This window comes from Equus quagga, chromosome 16, assembly GCF_021613505.1.
Source record: "Equus quagga isolate Etosha38 chromosome 16, UCLA_HA_Equagga_1.0, whole genome shotgun sequence".
NCBI classification, from domain to species: domain Eukaryota; kingdom Metazoa; phylum Chordata; class Mammalia; order Perissodactyla; family Equidae; genus Equus; species Equus quagga.
Genome location: NC_060282.1, coordinates 14,987,153 through 15,007,699, shown reverse-complemented (window position 1 = coordinate 15,007,699; position 20,547 = coordinate 14,987,153). Strand labels below are relative to the sequence as shown.

Genomic DNA, 20,547 nt, shown 5'->3' with positions numbered 1-20,547 from the left:
GGAGGAAAGGAAGGAAGGAAGGAAACGACAAATGGGTCCACATCGAATGTGGCCCAGTCCATTCACGGAGCAGTTCCTCCTCCAGCCACATGATGGCGGCATGAGTATTGCGGCGCTCCCGCGCTTGCAGGTCTGGCGCTTTAAATCCCCATATTTTAAAGCCGAGGCGCCTGGGTGTGTTTGTGTTTGTGCTTAAGAGTCAAAGCTACGCCCAGGATCAGCGCTCTCAGCTGAGCTGTAGTGCAGGTCGACACGAAAATCTTCAAGGGTTTCATGGTCTGTCTTTCTACAAAAATCCCAACAGACGTTTGGGAGTAAAAAGGACTTTGTAGTCCTTTTCAAAATGGGGAGAATTTCCTTAGATACACAGCATCGGCTCCGCTGGGTTTGCAATCTGTGGGCAGGTATTGCGGTTAATGAGCCACTGGCTTGCTGCTCCCCGGGCTGGCTGGGGCGGTCAGCTGGTGGCATGATGGGAACGGCAGTGAGCCGCGCTGCAGCAACATGCCCGGGGATGGAAAATGTGATTTGTGACACAGCAGCTTGGGAATAATCATGAAAACATAATTGCTCCGGGCGGATTGCTGTCTTGTCTTTCCATTGCAAAGCTGCTTCACTTCGTATGAGAAGAACCGTGGGTCTTAGCTTTTGTTTCTCGAGGACAACCAGAGGCACACCCAGCAACTGTTCTTCTGCCCCGGTTACTTCGATGTGTCTTTGAACCCCAGAGAAAGGCTATCCCCAAACCGGGAAGAACCTGCCTGAGCTCCAGGCTCCCTGTGGCAGCCTGTCTGTTCAAGCAGAACCACCCAAGTCATGGATGTGGCTTGGAAACCTGTTCATCCTATCCTCTCCTACCCGGGAACATGCTATTATATATAGACAGATGAATTTATTTTTTTATTTTTTTGCCTTTTGAAAAAAATGTTTAAGTCTTTTCATATGCACTTCTCTTTATAGTTTACACACATTTCTCATTTTGTCTTTGTCATGGCCCAGGAAGGAGGCAGAGGTCATTCATTGACAAGAATTTACAGACAAGGACACGAAAACTCAGAAAGATGAAATGCCGTGTCCAGAATCTCCGTTTCCCAGCTCAGTGGTGAGGAGCAGATGACTCTGAGGTAGGTAGCCTGGGTTTGAGACCCTGTAGGGCCACGTTAGCTTACCTACATCAAGCACCTTTTTACACTACTCCCCATCCTCCCAGCCCCGGATTCTGTGCCAACAGTTCCTTATAGTTTCAATAGCTTTTGTTCCTGAGCCGTCCTCCTGCCTGGGGCTTCTCGGGCTCACGGTAGGACTATTGCGCAGCTTTTAAGGACTGTCTGAGAGATTGATGCTGGAAGAGCCACCCCTGACCAAACAGGGGCTGGAACTGTTGGATAAATGCTTCCCCTTTTCATCCCCCAGGTGGATATTTCAAATGGGGCCGAGACTAAGCCACAGTCACTCCCAGTGGGAACCAGATTGACAGCAGATTTTCCCACTTGTGTTCCTTCTGTGCTGTTTCACTCACCGGAGCTTCACTCTTATTCCTTGGGCTTACCTCCCGGATCAACGACCTCGCTGCGAGCTCTGACTCAGGCTCTTCATTTAGGAACCCAGGCCAGGACAAGATGGGAGGGAAGCCAGACCTCTTACTCCAAGATCAAGAGTCTGTCAATTCATAGACACACACACGCACACACACTTTTCTCCATGTCCACAGCAAGCAGGTGAAGCAAGAGGCAGACTTGATTAGCTCTAGAGTGTTTCCAGAGCATGTCATAAGTTGTTGGGGGCCCCCAAAGGACAGGTCCTTGAAGGACATGGGTTCCTGTGCATTAACGGGTGTTAATGGACTTTCAGGCCCAGACACCTCTGGAGCAGCCACCTCCTTAGACCCAAGGCTGGCATCAGGCAGAGCCAGAAGCTGTCTCCATGGTGTGATTTAAGGGCACCATAAGGCTCTGTAATGCAAATATATGATATGGGTGGGGTGGCACCTTAACCTCAGCCTCTTTGCCACACCGGGGGTACGTTGGAGCTTGCAGGGGAGTAGGCAGTCCAAGGTGAATGCTTTCTGCCCAACCCCACTTTAAACTCCCATTTATTGACCGGTTATGAGTCACTGCCGTTCTGACACTTCTATACACATCAGTCTTTTCTTAACAAGGCTTCACAATAGAATCACCTGGAGAAACTTGAAAGATGCCAGTGCTAGGGACTGGCCAGGTGGTGCAGTGGTTAAGTGCGCACGTTCCACTTCAACGGCCTGAGGTTCGCTGGTTCGGATCCCGGGTGTGGACATGGCACCGCTTGGCAAGCCATGCTGTGGTAGGAGTCCCACGTATAAAGTAGAGGAAGATGGGCACAGGTGTTATCTCGGGGTCAGTCTTCCTCAGCAAAAAGAGGAGGATTGGCAGCAGATGTTGTTAGCTCAGGACTAATCTTCCTCAAAAAAAGAAAAAAAAAAAGCCAGTGCTAGTCACCACTCCCCGTTCTGTTTTAATCAGTCTGAGGGGGGGGCGTGGGCATCCAGAAAGTTCCTCAAGTGGTTTTCATGTGCAGTCAGGTTTGAGAACCATTGTTTGGAATTGTCTGCATTGTCTCTGCTCACTGTCACCCACACCTTCCGAGGAAGTTACCCTTCCCCCTCACTTTGTAGAATGGGAAGCTGTGGGTGTCTTGGAGCACTTCAGACACACAGCCAGTTAGCCATGGAACAGAAAGTCAAGTGCAGGTCTGTCTGACTCTGACATGTCAGGTTCCAACAAAGAGAACACTTGTCAAGTTTCTCTTCTAAAAATCCCAACACAGAGGAGGGTGAGCATGTCCCTCCTGGGGAGGATATTCTGGGGACCAAAAGCAGATTGGGAGTTTTTTTGCAGTCCCATGCTTCATCTTCAAAGCTTCATATTTGTTTTTATAAAAAGATAACATTTTACCTGATTCTCTATAAAATTGATACTCCGGGGAGAGGGCCTGGGGTCATTCATACTACACCATGGTTACAGGGGGACCGCACACTCTGGTTTGAGCAACTTGGTCCAGATCTATATCCCACCCTGCTAAATGGATGAGAGAGAATTGGGGGTCATGGTGAGGGGATGGGGGTGGGTGGAGGAGAAGGAAGAATGTGGGTAGCAAGAGTGATGAAAGTCTGCGGCTCCTTCAGGGTCAATTCTGTTAATATTTCTCACCATATTGAAAAAGAAAAGTTCTTAGCTTTGGAAGATGCAGGCGCTAAAGATGGGCGCAAGGACACCAGCTCACCAGCTGGTAATGTGAATGTCACTTATCTTCCATTTCAGGGGTAAACAAATATTTTCTGTAAAGGGTCAGATAGCAAATATTTTAGGCCAGTGGCGCATATGGTCCCTCTCACAACTACTCAAGTCTGTTGCTATTAGCATAAAAGCAGCCATAGACACTACAGAAATGAATGGGCGTGGCCGTCATCCAATAAAACGGCATTTACAAAGACAGGCCCAGATTTGGCCTGTGGGCAGTATTTTGCTGAACTCTGCTCTATTTTGCTTACTTATAAGCCTGACGGAGGCAATTAACCTAACTCCTCCTCTCCGCACTTGATTCAGCTGTAAAATCTCCAAGTAAGGGCTGGGCTCGATACTCATCACAACTACCATTTTTGCTCTCTCTACACACACATGCACATATACTTGCAGGCACGCACATCTGCACGCACGCTGCTCATCTTCACAACCTGGATTTGATTTCTTGTAAGAACCATGAAGCTTAGGGCAATTTGGTCTAATGCTTCCCATAGAATAAGTACCAGGCCAGAATTTATACTTAGACCTTCTGGTTACTAAAGCCCAGATTCTTCCCCAGGCTATTGCAATGCCTCTAAGCAATTGTTTGAAAATACTTCTAGCCCATGAGTCTACAAGGCTATGAATTCATTTACCTTCTCTAGGTGGCTCTTTGCCCAATATGCAGACAGCACAAAAAAGTACCAGCCAAGCCACTTTTTTTTTTTTTTTTTGATAATGTACCTAAGATTGAAATCTTTTCAGCTGAGCATGTGGACTTGGCATCCTTTAGGCAAGTGTCAGGAAATCAATTTCTATTGGACCCCACCTCCTGCAGCAAGGAAATATTTGGAAATGCATCTGAAGCATCTCCTTATGTCTGACCTTCCAGCTGTCTCCATTATCAGAGGGTCATTTAAGCACTTGGAGAGTCCAAGCCCAGTGACACCAGCCTGCTAATGCAATAAATGCACTTTCTGTGTGTATTACCTTTAAATGCCTTCTCTGGAAATATCCAAGAGGCCAAAACTCGCTGTGGTCCAGATGCCTACTCACCCTGTCACTCATTTCCCTCTACTTAAATTTCAGCTCAGCATGTATTGATGTGTCCAATGATTCTAGACATATAAACGAAGAATAAAAATTTGATCTCTGCATTTGCCCTCTAGGAGCTGTGATACCAGGGTCTATGTTAGATAGTTAAATATATTACTTTCATTATGCCATTTAATTCTTCCAACAGCCTTAGAAGGTAGAGATTGTTATCTTCATTTGACATGTGTAGAAGATGTCTACTGGGGCGGTGCCTCTTGCCCAAGAAAACTGGGTAAACTTGGCTCAAATCTCCACTCCCATGGGTGGGGAGAGTCTTGAAACTTCCCCTGAGATTGCTGTGAGGCTGTCAGTAGGAATGGCCTTCATGTCTGCTCTGTGGTGCACTCAACATGTTTTCAAATGGGTGAAGGGAAAAGGGACAAATCTCAAGTCAGATAGTGTCATATACCATTGACCCTTTGGGGTCATAAATACTTCTGAATATCTGATTAAAGTTTAGCAACTTTTCCCTTAAAAATGTATAATTATCTATAGTTTGTATAACATTTCAGAGGGTTTATGAATAAAAGCAAGTTCCTGCTAAATGTAGGTTACTGGGCTAGATACTGGGCTGTTGCTGACATACAGTAGACACTTGGAGCAGATGCTTCTGGAAGCACCCCTCATACCCCATATCCCAGTGCCCTTACCACTTCAGTGCTCACGGGACCAGCTTCCACCTGCAGCTCCTGTATTTCTCTGCCTAACAGCTTTCTCTTAGAGCTAGGTTCACCACCCTCCTGGCAGCCTGAAGTGCCAGGAAATGAATAGCCCCTGGAACAGCCCTCAATCAAAGATTGACCATTGTATAAATACCCCAGCTCCGTTTCTCTTTGGTGGGATCAATCTGAGGCTCACGTTCTACCTTGTTTCCCCGTTTATTCAGTGGGGTCAAGCTCCATTGCCCACACTGCTGGTTATCTTCTTTTTCCCCACTCCTCTACCAGTGTTGCATTCATTGTCAAATAAATTAGTGGCGCTAGAATCCTTGTTTCAGAGAATGCTTCTGGGGAACTCAGACTAAGACAGCATGTAATAATTATGTGTAGAATGATTTATTCCTTATGCTTTATAGGGTGGGTCTTAATGGGTATTCACTTTACACATGCGGAAATCTGACACATACAGGCTTAGCAACAAGCTCAAAAGTCTGCAGCAAGGTTGATCTAAGCTCAGCCTGGACCAGAGTCTCTTTACCCAGAGACTTGCCCTCTTTACATTTATTTAAACAATAAAACTGCTATATTGCCAGGCATTGGGTGAAATATTGGGGATACATAGAACAGCAAGTCAGATACGGTCTCTCATTATATGGAGCTCATATTCTAGGGAGAAGAGAGAAACAATAAGCACATATAACAATGAAATAATTGTGAGTTTTGATGAGGACTATCAAAAAATACATAGCATGGTATAATGCAAAAAAAGAAAAATGAAATGGAAGAGAAGGCCAGCCTTAGAAAGATTTGAGAGAAGTCCTCATCCTCCTGAGTTCTCCATCTTGGTTCATTGTATCTCCATTACTTACCTACAACAAATTCTTACTGAATGCATATTATGCAGCAAAGAGAATAGACAGTCTCTACTCTTCAGGAGTGTATAATCTAGGCAGAAGAAATAGGGAATAAACAAATAAGTAAATAAATGAGGAAAAATACCAGACAGTAATAACCACTTTTAGAAGAAGAATAACAGGAGATGAGAGAGCATATTTTGCCTTATTCAGAGGGGTTCCCCTAGAGAATTAAGTCCAACTACTCTAAGGCATACATTGGATATAGTTAACTAACTTCTCTTCTGTGCATCTGGAGTGGTGCTAGTAATACACAATCCTTGAGAAAATTTGGAGGAAAAGTTATTGAAATCATTTGCTGTGTTCTGTGGTTCAGATGAGGAACCCCAGTGGAGAGTCTCCCTTAGGAGGCATCATTTAAGCAGAACTCTGGATGTCAAGAAGAAGCTAGCCATTGAGGACCAGAGCTTGCAAGGTAGGGAGAAGGGCTACTTCAAAGTGCTGAGAAGGCCAGTGAGACTGGAGCAGAGTAGATAAGAGGTGAAGGGAAAGGAAGTGGTACTAGGGAGGTGGGAGAGTGCCAAAACATGGAGAATCTTGCACATCAAAGTTAGGAGCATGTGTTTTATTCAAAGTCTGGGGAATAGTTTATAGAAAACCAATAATCAAAGAAGGAAGACCAGTTAAGATGTCATTGCAGTATGTAGCCAAGAGGTGGTGGTGGCTTTATCCAAGATGGTAGTGGAGTCAATAGGACTTGCTGGTGGATTGGATATGGGGAAGAAGGAAAGAGAAATCAAAGATAATGACTGGCTTTATGAGTGATGGAGCCATTTACTGGGACAGGAGAGACTAAGGTGGAACAGGTTGGCAAGAATAAACACAAGAATTCTGTTTTGCCCTTGTTACACTTGAGGAGCTTATTTGAATCCAAGTGGAAATATCAAGTTGACGACTGAGTATGAGTCCAGAGTCTGTAGAGAACTATTTAAGAATCTTTGCCACGTAGAGGATGTGGTCACCTGGAAACACATCTGTGGTCCTATAATACTTATTGCCTGGTTTAGCATCTTAGCTCCCTCACAGTGGATGAAGGTGATTTTGAATGATAAATTAAATCAGCACCCTCCATCGAGAGAAGAATAGATGGAGAAGTAAAGAGAGTTTAAGACAGACCTCAGGATGCTTCAACATTTATGGGTTGAGGAAAAGAGGAGGAGCCAGCACAAGAGACTGAGAAAGAATAATCAGTGAGGTAGGAGGAACACCAGGAAATTGTGTATCAGAAAGACAAAAGAAAACATGTTTTATGAAAGTGAGATGTCAACCATGTCAAATGTTGCTCGAAAGTCAAGCAAGCAAAAGACATCCATTAGATCCCTATATTTCACCTGCTGGAAGTCATGATTCTAGCAGAAGAGGTAACAACTCTCTTCAGGACACAAAACCAACTGCTCCTGAAGCAATCTAGTCTGTGGCATCACACGTGATGTAAGGACAATCTGCAGTCTACTTGGAAAGACCACAGAATATTTTATTTAGCATGCTCAGAACAACTTAGACAAATTGAAATTTCTTGAGATGAAAGAATGATGTCTTGCCTATGACATTGACTCATACTAAGCTCATAAATTTATTTCAGAAAATAGAGAGCCTCCAAGGGCTCAGGTTTACTAATGACTGTTCTACTACCATTATTACTACTGTCTGTTACTACCACTACTACTTCTATCACATCAGCTCTTCCAACTCCCCGTCCGGGGCTGTTTTCTAGCAGATCATGCTGTCTCAGCAAAGCTCCCTGGCTGGTTATATAAAAAGCAATGTGGGAAAGAGTTAATTGGCAAACAGTGACTACATTTGCAACCCAAGAAGGCCTGCTGTGACTTGTTATCTGCAGAGCTAAGCAGCTTGCTGTACAAGTGATATTCCAAGCTCATTGCTGTTAATGCCAATGGGGGCACTTAACACCTCTCTGTAAATGGTCTCAAGATTAATATCTTGCCACTTATTTTATGTTATTTTTTCCCCTTTGGAGGGGAAGCCTTTCCTCATCTCTTGCCTTCAGGAGCCAGAGCTGAGAGAAGGTCAGATCTGGGAGAAACCTGGGGTGAGCTGCTAACTTGACAGTTCCTTCCAAGCTTCTCCCTGTGTAGCATGAATCACAGAGTTGGAGCATTGCTCAGCAGAATGGAAAGAGCATGGGTTTTGGGATCAAAAGCCTGCATCCAAATATTTAGTAACTAAGTGAAAGAGCTACTTAATTTATCTCAGCATTATTCTTTTCATTTGTTAAAATAAATATATATATATATATATATAATGAAACCTGTACCACAGGCTTATTATAAACAATCTATTCTGGCTTCTGCCTGATCCACTTACTGAAGCTGGTCTTGAACTGCTGTCATTTCAGTTGTACGTTCAGCACAATTGGCCCATCCTCCTGCCTGAAACGTACACTTCTTTTAATTTCTGTGACCTCACCCATTCCTGGTTTTCTTTCCACCACTGTGGCTACACCTGCTCAGTCTTCTTGCTGGCTTCTTCTCCTCTGTCTGATCTCAGAACTTGAAAATAGATCCTCTTCTCTCTTTTCTTTATAATGTCTCTCTAGATAAGAGCCATTATCATCTCATTAAACACCGTGCATATGCTGACAACTCTCAAGTTTCTCTCTCCAGCCTAGATGTGTATTTTGAGATATGGTCTTGTTTATCCACCTGACCAGTTGACATCTCCACTTGAATGCCTCCCAAACATCTTACACTTCACATGCTTATGAATCTTGAGTTTCTTAAGAATCCATTAGACCCCAAGTCTACCACATCTTAGTAAATGGCACCATAATCAAGCCCATGACTCCAAATAGAAGCCTAAGATTCATAGTTAATGCCTCTCTCTCCTCTGCTTTCCATATAGAATGTATCTGCACCTTGTGGGCATTCTATATCCAAGCATATCTTGAATTCTTTCATTTGCCTTCATCTCCACCATACCTGGGTGGCATATTTTCTATTTCCCTTCCAATTCTATTCTCCACCCTTCTCCATCCGGCTCTGTTCTTCAGCAGGCTGATCTAAATAAGCTCCATCAGTAAGCCCTGTTGCCCTTGGGCTTCCGGTTGGATTCAGTTCATCGATAGTACTAGCAGGAAATTGGAGGGAAGGAGAACAGTGAGGTCATGGTGTGTGTTCCATGGGCTCCTTTCTTTCAAGATTGCAACAAGCTTGCAAGGATGCTCAAAAGAAAGTCTCATTTCCTGCCAGGAGGCAGCCCTCTGTCTCCATGCTCTAGTTACCCTTCCATCCATTTGTGCCTTTGTGTGTGGTCTAGTAATGGCTGTCTACTGTTCCTTGTCCCCAAGGTACGGCACTGCCCTCTTCTGGCTTCCTTATACCCCACCTCTACCTCTACCCTGTATTAAACTCCCAAATTATTCTTGTTCGAAAGTGCCATCGGTTCCTTGCTGGAGCCTGAATCATGAGTCACTGAAAAACAAACAAGAAAACAAAAAACATCCTCCTCATTGGTCTCCTCCAATACTGAACCCAGCCCAGTACAGTCTCTCTGCAGCAGCACTGAGTGATCATTTTAAAACATATGTCATTTTACCCCTCTACTGAAAAGCATTCAGAAGCTTCCTGTTCTGTTTCTTGTAACCTCCTTGTTAAGGATTAAGTCCTTTCATGGTCTGTCCTCTGCCTACTTCTCCAATCACATCTTGCACTCACTCTTCTATGGCTTATTTCTTCTCCTGCAGCCATGTAGATATTATTAAATTCTCTAAAACACTCCAAGCTCTTTACTGCCTCATAGATTTTACATATATTCTTAAGGAGAACATGCATATTTGCCTCCTTCCCATTGTTGAGGTCTCAGCTTAGTTGGCACCTCATCAGAAACATCTTTTCTGTCACTCATCTTAAGTAGTTCCTTCCCCATTATTTTCTGTCATGCTTTCTCTTCTTTTCTTTCTTTTCTTTTCTTTTTTTGAGGAAGATAGATGAGCCCTGAGCTAACTACTGCCAGTCCTCTTTTTTGCTGAGGAAGCCTGACCCTGAGCTAACATCCATGCCCATCTTCTCCTACATTATATGTGGGATGCCTGCCACAGCATGGTGCCAAGTGGTGCCATGTCCACACCCAGGATTCGAACCAGCGAACCCTGGTCCGCCAAGAAGTGGAACGTGTGAACTTAACCGCTGTGCCACCGGGCCAGCCCCTCTCTTCTTTTCTTTCATAGTAATGATTTCCCTAATAATTATTTATTATTTAATTATGTAATGTATGTATCCCTGCAGTAGACTATATAAGCTTAAGGCCGTGGTGGTGGTGGTGGTTGTTTTTAACCTCAATATGCACATTGCCTGATGTATAGTAGGTACTCAATAAATACTTATGGAATTAAGAATTAGGCAGGTGGAGATACCTGGCTCATAGTGTGTGCTCTATGTATTGAGCATAGACTATTTACCAAGTACTCTCTGATACCTCATGTTAGTTAATAATATTAGTAATATCATCAAGTCCGCTTGCTCTTCAGGTGATTCTGGTTATCATGGGTTGGTTTTTGAGACATAATACATGGAAATATGTAAGGTGACTAAATCAATTGATTTTCCTAATTAGGGGGTGTGGGGATATCTGTTCTCTAAAGGCACTATTTTCTAAATACTGATATTGTTTTGATAAGTCAGAATAAAGAGAATAAAGCATATTCACACTTCTAGAAGCTCAGAAAATGGAATTTATTGGTGGCTATTAGAACCAAACTATCCTAATAAATACATGTTACTGTTTTTTTTTGTTTGAGGAAGATCAGCCATGAGCTAACATCTGCCAATCCTCCTCTTTTTGCTGAGGAAGACTGGCCCTGAGCTAACATCTGTGCCCATCTTCCTCTACTTTATATGTGGGACACCTGCCACAGCATAGCTTGATGAGCGGTGCCGTGTCCGCACCTGGGATATGAACCGGCGGACCCCAGGCTGCCAAAGCGGAATGTGCACACTTAACCGCTGCACCACCGGGCCGGCCCTACATGTTACTATTTTTTTTAGAATTTATTATTCATGTTAAGTAGATTCCAACATGAAGAACTAGAGAAATGCTTTTGGATGAACATAGCATGGTCTGAGACTTCTCCACCTAGTGGTGTTTATCTGAATTACAGGCATAGGCCTGGAAAGAAAGCAACCAGCCTCCGGGATGCTACTATTCCCAGTATGTTTGAACAAAGCCACGTAATAAATACAAATGGACATAATGGCTAAATAGCCTCACAAACATTTTTCAACAATTTAAATGATGGGAAAGAACAAAATGCCTGCTGTAGGACCTAGATTAAAATAAGTATTTTTTTTTTTCTGTAGAATTATAAATTTCAAATGTAGAAAAAAATCTCAAGTGATTGTCTTCTGGGGCCCATGGCACATAGACGTATAGAAGAATCACCAGTCACATCATTCAGTAAATGACGTAACTGAGGGCTATGGAGACTATACCTTGTGCCAGATCAAAACCACTCTTTCAGGTCGTCACTGAGAACACCTGTACTTGACTCCCTGCCTCCTGAGATGCTGATGGTCTGATCCACGTGATACAGAAGTCCTCTCCAGGCTCATATTTCAAGTCTTTTAAATTCATTCAGCATCCATTTTGCACCATGTATGGAAAGTTTAACAAGATGAGCGGTTGAAAGCAGGAGCCCTTTCATATTCCTTTTCTTAGTTAAGCCCCATAACCACTGGGCAAAGTTGGTATTTTGATTAAAGTGAGACTCAGAGAAGGAAGAGAGGAGCTTTCCTGTGGTCGCACAACCAGAAAGTGACAAAATAAGGGCTCAAACTGTGGGGGTGCTGATTTCAAGTCTTATCACCTTTCTACTTTGTGGTGCAAAACCAGTGGAAATGGCACAGAGTCTCTTTTATTCTTTTCTTTCTGTTTTTGTTTTTATGCAACAATTTTCTTTTAACATCTGTAACAAAAGTGTGACATACTTTCTTATTTATCCCCAGCGGCCAAAGGGTGGCTCCTTCCTCTGACGGCTGCTTGGGTCAGCTTCAGTGCAGAACCACCTACAGGATCATGAAAAGAGAATTTAGCCCAAAGGCCCTTCTCAATAAAGGCACTAAGGAAAAGAAAATAGAAGGGAGTGGGGCTTTTCCTTACTATCTTTATTATTACTTTTTATAGGCAATATTGTAGTAATGGATAACTACAGGCAAATAATAATAGCTCTTGTTCTCGGCCCAGGATTCAGGCTACAAGGTTTTGCATAAATAGAACCCATCTGTCAGTGCTGTGAGGTATGGGGGAAGGAGAACAGGTCAGGGAGGACACAGACTGGGATTCAAAGCACAGCTTCATCACCTGCTTGCTTGTGGCCTTGGACAAGATACTTAACATCTTTGATCCTCACTTCTTCACATCTCAAAGAAGGATAATAATATTTACCTCATTGAGTTTTTGGAAGTGTAATTGATAAAATGTATAGAAAGTGCATATTATAGTACCTGGAATCAAATAGACACTTTAAAAAATATTGGTTTCCTTTCCCTCTCCATCTGATGGTGGGTAGAGTAGACTTCACCATAACATCCACTAATGGCAGTGCAAGGGAATCCTACTTTCACCTTGAGTAGAGGTGTGCCTGCAGGGGATTGGATTGCTAAATGTTGGGATGCTGTCAGCTTCTCCAGGAAACCATTAGCCAAGGAAGTGACGTTTAAGCTGAAATTTAAAGGATGAATAAGAGCCAGGAGAAAAGGAGAGAGAAAAGAGTTTGGAGCAAATGTTGTGGTGTGGCTGTGGAACAGAACCAAGATCAGGTGTGAGGAACCCAGAAACTGAGAGGGAGACAGGCAGGGGAAGCTGGAGAGGCCAGCAGGGGCCAAGAGCAGGTGGCACCTTGGAGGCCATGCCAGGGATTAGGGACTTTGTTTTAAGAGCAAGAGAGGTCATTACAGGTTTTAAGCAAGAGGATGAGGTATGATTTTCTGAGTGCTTGGTAAGTATTGGGTATTATCATCCTCACAACAACTTTATGAGTTGGATACAGTTGAGTAGATTGAGGCCTAGGGAGACTGACTAACTTGCTTAAGAACATATAGGTAGTATGTGGCCAGGGCAGGGTTTACCCAGAGGCTAACCTGCTCCAGGCCCTAAACCTTAACCATGGCGTGGTCCTGTTGTTCAGGATGCACCACACACTCTGTGTGATAAATCTCGCTAATCTCTCATGTGGCCTGATTCCATCCAGTCCCATTGATTTCAATCCCACCCCCACAGCAGTGACTTCCTCACTGATGTGTCCAGTTCTGATCTTCCCCAAGAAGGTCAAACTCACCTATCACTTGCCGTCTCCACTTCTATGCTTATTGGCATCTCAAACTTAACTTGTGAAAATGTGGACTCTTGATTTCTCCCCAAAGATCTTCCTCCTGCAGTCTTTCACAACCCAGTCAAGGGCAGCTTCATTCATTCTGCCCCTTTTCCAGGTTATAAAGCTGACTGTTGTCCCCCACTCCTCTCCCTCATACCCCAGTCCAATCTGTCAGCAACTTACTTTGGCTCTACTTTCAAAATATATCCTCCTACTCAGTCTGAATGCAAACTACCAACATCTCTCCCCTCAGTATTGTAAAGGCTCCTTAGGATTCACCTGGTTTCCAAAGTGATCATTCTAAATGGAAGTCATATCTTGTCACTCCTTTGTTCAACCCTGTCTGTCTTAGTGAAAGCTGAAGGCCTCACCATGGCCTTTAAGAGACTACTTGTTTTGTTGGATTTTTATTGTCCGTGTGCTTACCTTCAGTCTATAACTGCTTTCAGCCTACAACAACAGAGCTGAATGCCTGCAACAGAGACTATGGGGCCCACAGTCTGAAATACTTGCTCTTGGCCCTTTGCAGAAGAAGTTTCCAGAGCCATCCTCTATATGACTGCACACACTCCCTAAGATGTGCACACACACACACATACACATACCTTGCTGAACTCATATTCCAATACTCTTACCCTCTCCTATTCTGTTCTAGCCACACTGGCTTCCATGCAATTTCAGGAACTTTCTAAGCATGTCCCCATCTCAGGGAATTTTGCTTGCTCCTCCCATTGCCCAGACCACCCTTCACTCATCTATCCAAATGCAAACCCCCCTACCTGCCTTTCAGGTCTCTGTTCAAATGTCATCTGATTTTAAAAGTCTTCCCAGGTTGCCCCAGATAAAAGACCACCCTTCCCCCGTCACTCTCTTGTCCTCTTACTTTCCTTCTTTATCTTTCTTTTATCCCCTACCTCCACTGGCAGTGTGTGGTTATTGTATATCCTCTGCCCTCCTACTAGAATGCAAGCACCATGAAAGCAGAAACTAAATTTTATTGACTGTTTTATCATGTATGACTTGTAGGGATCCAGGCACATAATACATGCTCAATTAGGATTTTTGAATGAATCTGAAAATACCTAGAATGTAGTAGACAATTACAGCGTAAGTTCTAGAATGTTCCTTGGGTGTCTGCTGTGTACTAGGCATTTGCTGAGCACTTTCATATACATTGATTTCATGTTTACCCTCTCCACAACCTTGGTAGGAAGGGGCCCTTGTTTCTCTCCTGTGCTTTCCGTAACAAGATAAGGCTATCTCTGAAACAAAGCTGTTACGCACAGAGTGGCAGGAAGAGGCCGTCTCTCCGGTGTGCTCACAAGTGACCATTCCTGAGTTCTGAGCCACTTCTTCCCTCCAGGTGGCAGCTGAGAAAAGCACTGTCTCTTTAAAACAACTCACAGCATTAAGATACTAATAATACATCAGAGTTATGTGATTTTTCCTAAAAAGATTAAATCCAGGATCCTTCCCCAGAAATCCAGTTCCCGCCACAATGAGCATCCTGTTTACTGTACTCTCAATAATAGAGTCCTAATTGGAAGATGTCACAATGGAGTTAAAGGCCAAAGGACATATGGGTGGAGCGCTTTGAATTTTTCTTCTTTGTTAAATACTATATATATCTCTCAAAACACTGCCTGGCATTAATCTTTCCTTTTTCGTTGTGCTAAAATGTACATAAAATAAAATTTATCATTGTAGCCATTTGAAGCATATAGTTCAGTGGCATTAAGTACATTCACAATGTTGCATAACACTTACCATCATCCATTTCCAGAAATTTTTTGTCTTTCTAAGCTGAAACTGTACCCATTAAACAGTAATAACCCATCCCGCCCTCCTCCCAGCCCCTGGCAATTGCTATTGTACTTTCTGTCTCTGAATCTGATCCCTCTAGGTACCTCATTTAAGTGGGATCACTATTATGTCTGACTTATTTCACTTTGCATAATGTCTTCAAGGTTTATCCATGCTGTAGCATATGCTAGAATTTCATTTCTTTGTAAGGCTGAATAATATCCTGCTGTATGTATATGCCACATTTTATTTATCCATTCATTGATGGACACAGATTGCTTCTGCCTTTTGACTATCGTGAATAACGCTGTTATGGATGTGGGTGGACAAATATCTGTTTGAGGCTCTGCTTTCAGTTCCTTTGGGTATATGCCCAGGAGTGGAATTCCTAGATCATATGGTAATTCTATGTTTAATTTTTTGAGGGACTACCATACTGTTTTCCAATCAATCTTTTATTAAAGTTCTCTTAAGTAGTGTTTTAAAATCTGAATTAGAAGACCAGTTTTCAGAAATGTTACAAAATAACAACAAGTACTGGTCTCCCACCTGGTCTCAAGTCTTACGAGTTAGTCACTGGCTTCCCAGCCTGCTCTAAAGTCCCCTTTGTCATTATAATAAGGCGCAGGTACTCTGTATTTTTTTCCTGTGTTTTTGTTCCCCAAATGAGTCAGCGGAGGAAGCTAGGAGGCTGAGGGAGCAACGCCAAGCTTTTTGTGTTTTTTCCTTCCCTGTTCCCCTCAGTCCTCCAACTCAATATCATCCGACCCGAGCCAGGGAGCCAAGCATCCAAGCTATTTCCTTGTAACCCCTCGGTGACCTCATGAACCTCCAAATGGGCATGAACAGACCCTGCCAGACCAAGGTAAAGAGCCGGAATCACACAATCGCATTAACTCAGCACCTGGATTGGAGTATTAAGTGGGTGAACTCCTGCACTTCAGGGCCATGAAAATAGCCCTGGGAATAGAAGTTGGAAGTTGTGCTGGGTCCTAGTCTGTGCTCTGCATCCAACCCATTTAGCACAATCTTGGCTAAGCTACTTAACTTACTCTGGGAGTGAATTCCTCCTCTCCCTCCTTTTTTTTTTTTCCATCAATAGGTCCCCAAAAGCAAATAAAATATTACACAGAATCTCACTATATGACACAAATAATAATAAAAGTGCTAAAGGAAAGCTTTCTTTACTCACAATTCTTCTGACACCAAATGTGTGGGATTTTTCCTCACAGCAATTCTCCAGCTCTGCACACCAGCGGGGTGTCCTACAAATTAACTCAATTCTGACACTATTTATCTGGACTAAGCACAGACCCCATAAATTATGGGCTCAGTCCCACAAGACTGCCCTCACTTCAGATGCCACGGAAGTCCAGATTGTTATCTGTACTTCTAACCACCCAGCTCTAACTCAGGGATTCCCACAACCCCCCTCCTCAGATTTGATAATTTGTTAAACTGGCTCAGAGAACTCAGGGAAACACTTTACTTACATTTGCTGGTTTATTATAAAGGACATTGTAAAGGGCACAAAGGAACATCTAGATGAAGAGGTACATAGGATGAGGTCTGGAATGGTCCAGGGCACAGGAGCTTCTGCGCTCCTTCTGGTTTGGGCTCTGCCAACAACCTAGATCAGGGATGCATTCACCAACCCAGAAGCTCTCTGAACGCTAGTTTAGGGGTTCTTATGGCGGCTTCATCACGTAAGCATGATCCATTGTTAACTCACTCTCCAGCACCTCTTCCCTCTTTGGAGGTTGGTTGGTAGGGCTGCAAGTTCCAAACTTCTAATCATGGTTTAGTCTTTCTGGCAACTAACCCCTATCCTGAAGCTATCTAGGAGCCCACCAAGAGTCACCCCATTAGAACAAAAGAGGTTCCTATAACCCGGGAAATTCTGAGGGATTCATGTGCTCTGTGTAAGACGCTCCTATCAGCCCCATCACTCAGGATTACAAGGATTTTGGGAGCTCTGTGTCAGGAACTGGGGCAGAGACCAAATATATATTTCTTATTATGTCACAGATGCTTTGCCTAAAAGAAGATATGGAGGGTATGAAACTCATCTACTCATTGTCAGTTACCTACTTCACCTTTCCTGTCCCCCTAGAGACTTTTGAAGCTCCATTGTGGTACCCTAGTGTCCAGTGGAACCCAGTTTGTAAATCAATGAAGTAAGTAGATAACTTGATATGGATATGCAGCTGTAATATGCAGTGTATGAAATTGGGTTTCCCAGACCCCAATATGGAAGCTCATCTAATTATCAACTGGCTTCCCTGAATGCATTTCATAAATACAGTTATTCACCAGAAGTCTAAAGATACACAGCTAGGTCAGGAGGATTCCTGCCATCTGTTGGCGGTGAGCAAAGCTGATGAAATGTTACTCTGATTCATTGCTTTGTTTGTATTTATGAAAGTTTGTCAGTATTTTAGAGATGGGAAAACTGAGGCTTAGGGATGGTAATAGGCAGAGGAGCCACAATCTGAACCTAGGAAATTTGGCTCTCAGAGCCTCTACTTTAAAAAGTCTACATTACAGCCTCCTTTTAAAGCCAGAAATAGATGAGTAGAAAAGCTTCTGTATACAGCAACTGTGAGAGACAAGAGCTGCATCCCTTGGACAGCCCACCACTATTGTTCCAACACCGCTGTGAGAGGTGACTATCCCTGACCAAGTCACCAACCTTACCTTCAGAGAACCAAGTTCCCTGGGCCAGCCCTGTGCCCACATACACATCAGCAGAGCTCTTCAGCAAATCCTAGCAGTTAAGGTGACCCGTTAAATGTTCAGAGCTACAAAACAATTCATTTGGCCCAAGATTGAGTCTTTGGAATTGAATCCTCCATCAATTTCCGTGTCTCTTTCACTCCATCTTTTTTGCATTGTGGGGGGGGGGGGGCTTGTCCTTTTTAATTATGCAGGTGCTTCCTCTTAGGTTTTATTTTCTTCCTCAGGCCTTGCTGCAGAGAATTTACTCTAGTTGATTGCTAAGAAGTTATTAATTCCAAGGGCAGAGTTCAGGAATATTCTTCTAGATGAATCATGTTGTTAATAAAGGGTCATCCCAAAAGGGCTTTGGGGTAGAGATGTTGCTGAAATCAGAGCTCTCAGCAATGGTAGCAAGAGAGAGAAAATGGCCTGATGACCCATGCTCAGGAAGGGAAATTAAGAGAAAGAAGGGATGGGATCAAAAGTACTATACCTCTGGCATGCTAGAATCTTGGATCTGCTAATACTAACCTTGTGACCTTGGACAGGCTTCTTAACATCTCAAATCTCAGCTGCTTCTACTGTAAAGTGATATAAATAACATCTTCAAAGGGTGTTATTGGGATTAAGTAAAATAGTATATGTAAAGCACCTTACAGTGATCCTGCCACATAATAGGCAATATAGAAATGGTTGTTTTTAATAGCTATTATTACTGTTACTGTGTGCTTTTGTTAAACATTCACCAGCCTCCCAAGTGATAGGTATCAGCTGGAATTCTCGGTTTCCAAATCATGAAGCAAAGATGTTGCACAACTCTTGCTTGTTGGGTGATGGAATACTGCTTCTGTATGAAAATCAGACAGAATGATGGCTGTCGGGCAAGAGAAAGATGCAGAGGAATGAAGCCAGCTGAGGGGGCAGAACTTGTAAATTTTGCAACTGTCCTCAGTTTAACATTTGGCATTCTATCCTCATTACTGACTGTGTATGTCTTCACAATAAATTGGGAATTTGCTATGTGAGAAAATGAAGATTTATATAAAGCCAAATTGAACAAATGGTGAATAATTGATTTAGCTGACCTGACAGCTTCCACTTGTAAATAACACAGAATGTTTTACTCTGGCAGTAATTTAGTTTTCTGGGCATCCTGACTCCTTTTAGCAGTCACTATAAAGATCCAGGGCTTTCTGGCCTTCCTATAAAGCAAAACACTTTAGATCATGAGCTCTGTTTGCATGTCATCTTGGCTTAATCTATAGGAAGTTGGTCTCATATTAGATACTGTCTGAAGAATCTAAGGGTAGTTTATTTAGTCCTCTGATGCTTGGCCTCAACTTAGTAAAACTTGAGATATATTTGGCTGAATTCAAGAATTAACTGTGTTGACAAGTCCTATAATACAGTGTTTAGGAATAAAGTAAAGTAAAATAAATAAATTAAAATAAATATAAACAATGTGTATCATCGTTTAAAATCCCCTTGCTGACATCTGGGTACAGGACATGCCATGTGAGAACACATTAGCAAAGGAAGCATTTATTTCCAAGCTTGGTATCCCAAGGAATGGTATAGATGAATGTATATGAATCTTCCATTAGCATTCCCTCACCCAAGGCTGTATGGATCACAGACAGCTTATTAAACAAGATACGAAAGCAAATGATGGTATTTTAGAAGACATCTTTCTAGCACTCCAAAGTCATGGATTCCTAGGATTAAAAGTGTCCTTGAGAGGTCATTCTGGTTAACCTCTGTAGATTCAGTTTCATTCAATAAACGCAATGAGCCCCTAGAATGTGACAGGCATCAGGCTAGGATTATTGGTGGGGGCATGTGTGTTTGGGACATAGGCTTATGAAAAAAAGAAAAAGAAGAAAATATCTGCCATCAAGGAGTTTATATGCTGGTGGAAGAGCTATTTGGGTACCCTTAGACTGAGGCAAGTGCAACGAGGTCGATGTGAATAAAATACTCTAGGAGCAGTTTAGGAGGAGAACATGTTATTAGCCTGGGCAGCAGGGACCCATTCATAAAGATGAGCTCATTTTCATTTCACTCATTGATCAAAATCTATTGACCATCTTCTATTTGCCAAAACCCTGTGCTAAGCATTTTGGGGATGCTAAATACAATAATCATGATGCCCTCATAGGCCCAAAGTCTAACAAAGATGGCTGGAAATTGCAGTGTCGTAAGTATTCTTAAATGTTGTTGTGTTTCCCTTCTTCAGATAGACCTGTGTGTAGCTGCCCTGGAATGCCTGTGGGAAGAGATGACCCAATACAAGCGAGAGAATTGCCCAATTTTGGATTCCTCTTTCTCAAGTTGGAAAGATAAGGTATATGAATAAGAGGACAACTAGCTTATCCTAATTAAAAAATGTAGACCTCAAATAAACATGAGTTGTGCTAATTTTGTAGGCAAAATGCATAATGATGAACTGAAGAGGTCTGTGTGATTTCTTGCTATGATTTTGTGCAGTTGAATACTTTCTGGACTGTGAGTCAGGCGTTCTAAATTCAAGCTTCAGCTCTGCCATGGAAGTAGGTGTGTATCCATATTGGCGGGATCTTAGTCAATTACATTGCAGCTCAGTTTTCTTTGATGGGAAGTGAGGAACTTGTGTCAGCTGACGTCTAGGTCTGTTTGTTTTTCTTTGACTGGACTGATTTTTCACTCACACAGGTGGAAAGTGGCAAAGCTGGGACTTGAACCCAGTCAGGTATCAGAGTCTGTACTCCATTCACTGTATTGTCTTCCTGCTTGAT

The 20,547-nt window shown here is 42.9% G+C and overlaps 1 long non-coding RNA gene across 1 annotated transcript; it reads left to right on the top strand.

Moving 5' to 3' along the window:
* Positions 1–209: 209 nt before the first annotated feature.
* On the top strand, positions 210–20,142 carry LOC124228114 (uncharacterized). The gene is made up of 3 exons (XR_006885637.1): positions 210–276; positions 1,000–1,124; positions 20,010–20,142. It is a non-coding gene; the product is annotated as an uncharacterized LOC124228114 (long non-coding RNA).
* The last annotated feature ends 405 nt before the right edge of the window (positions 20,143–20,547 follow it).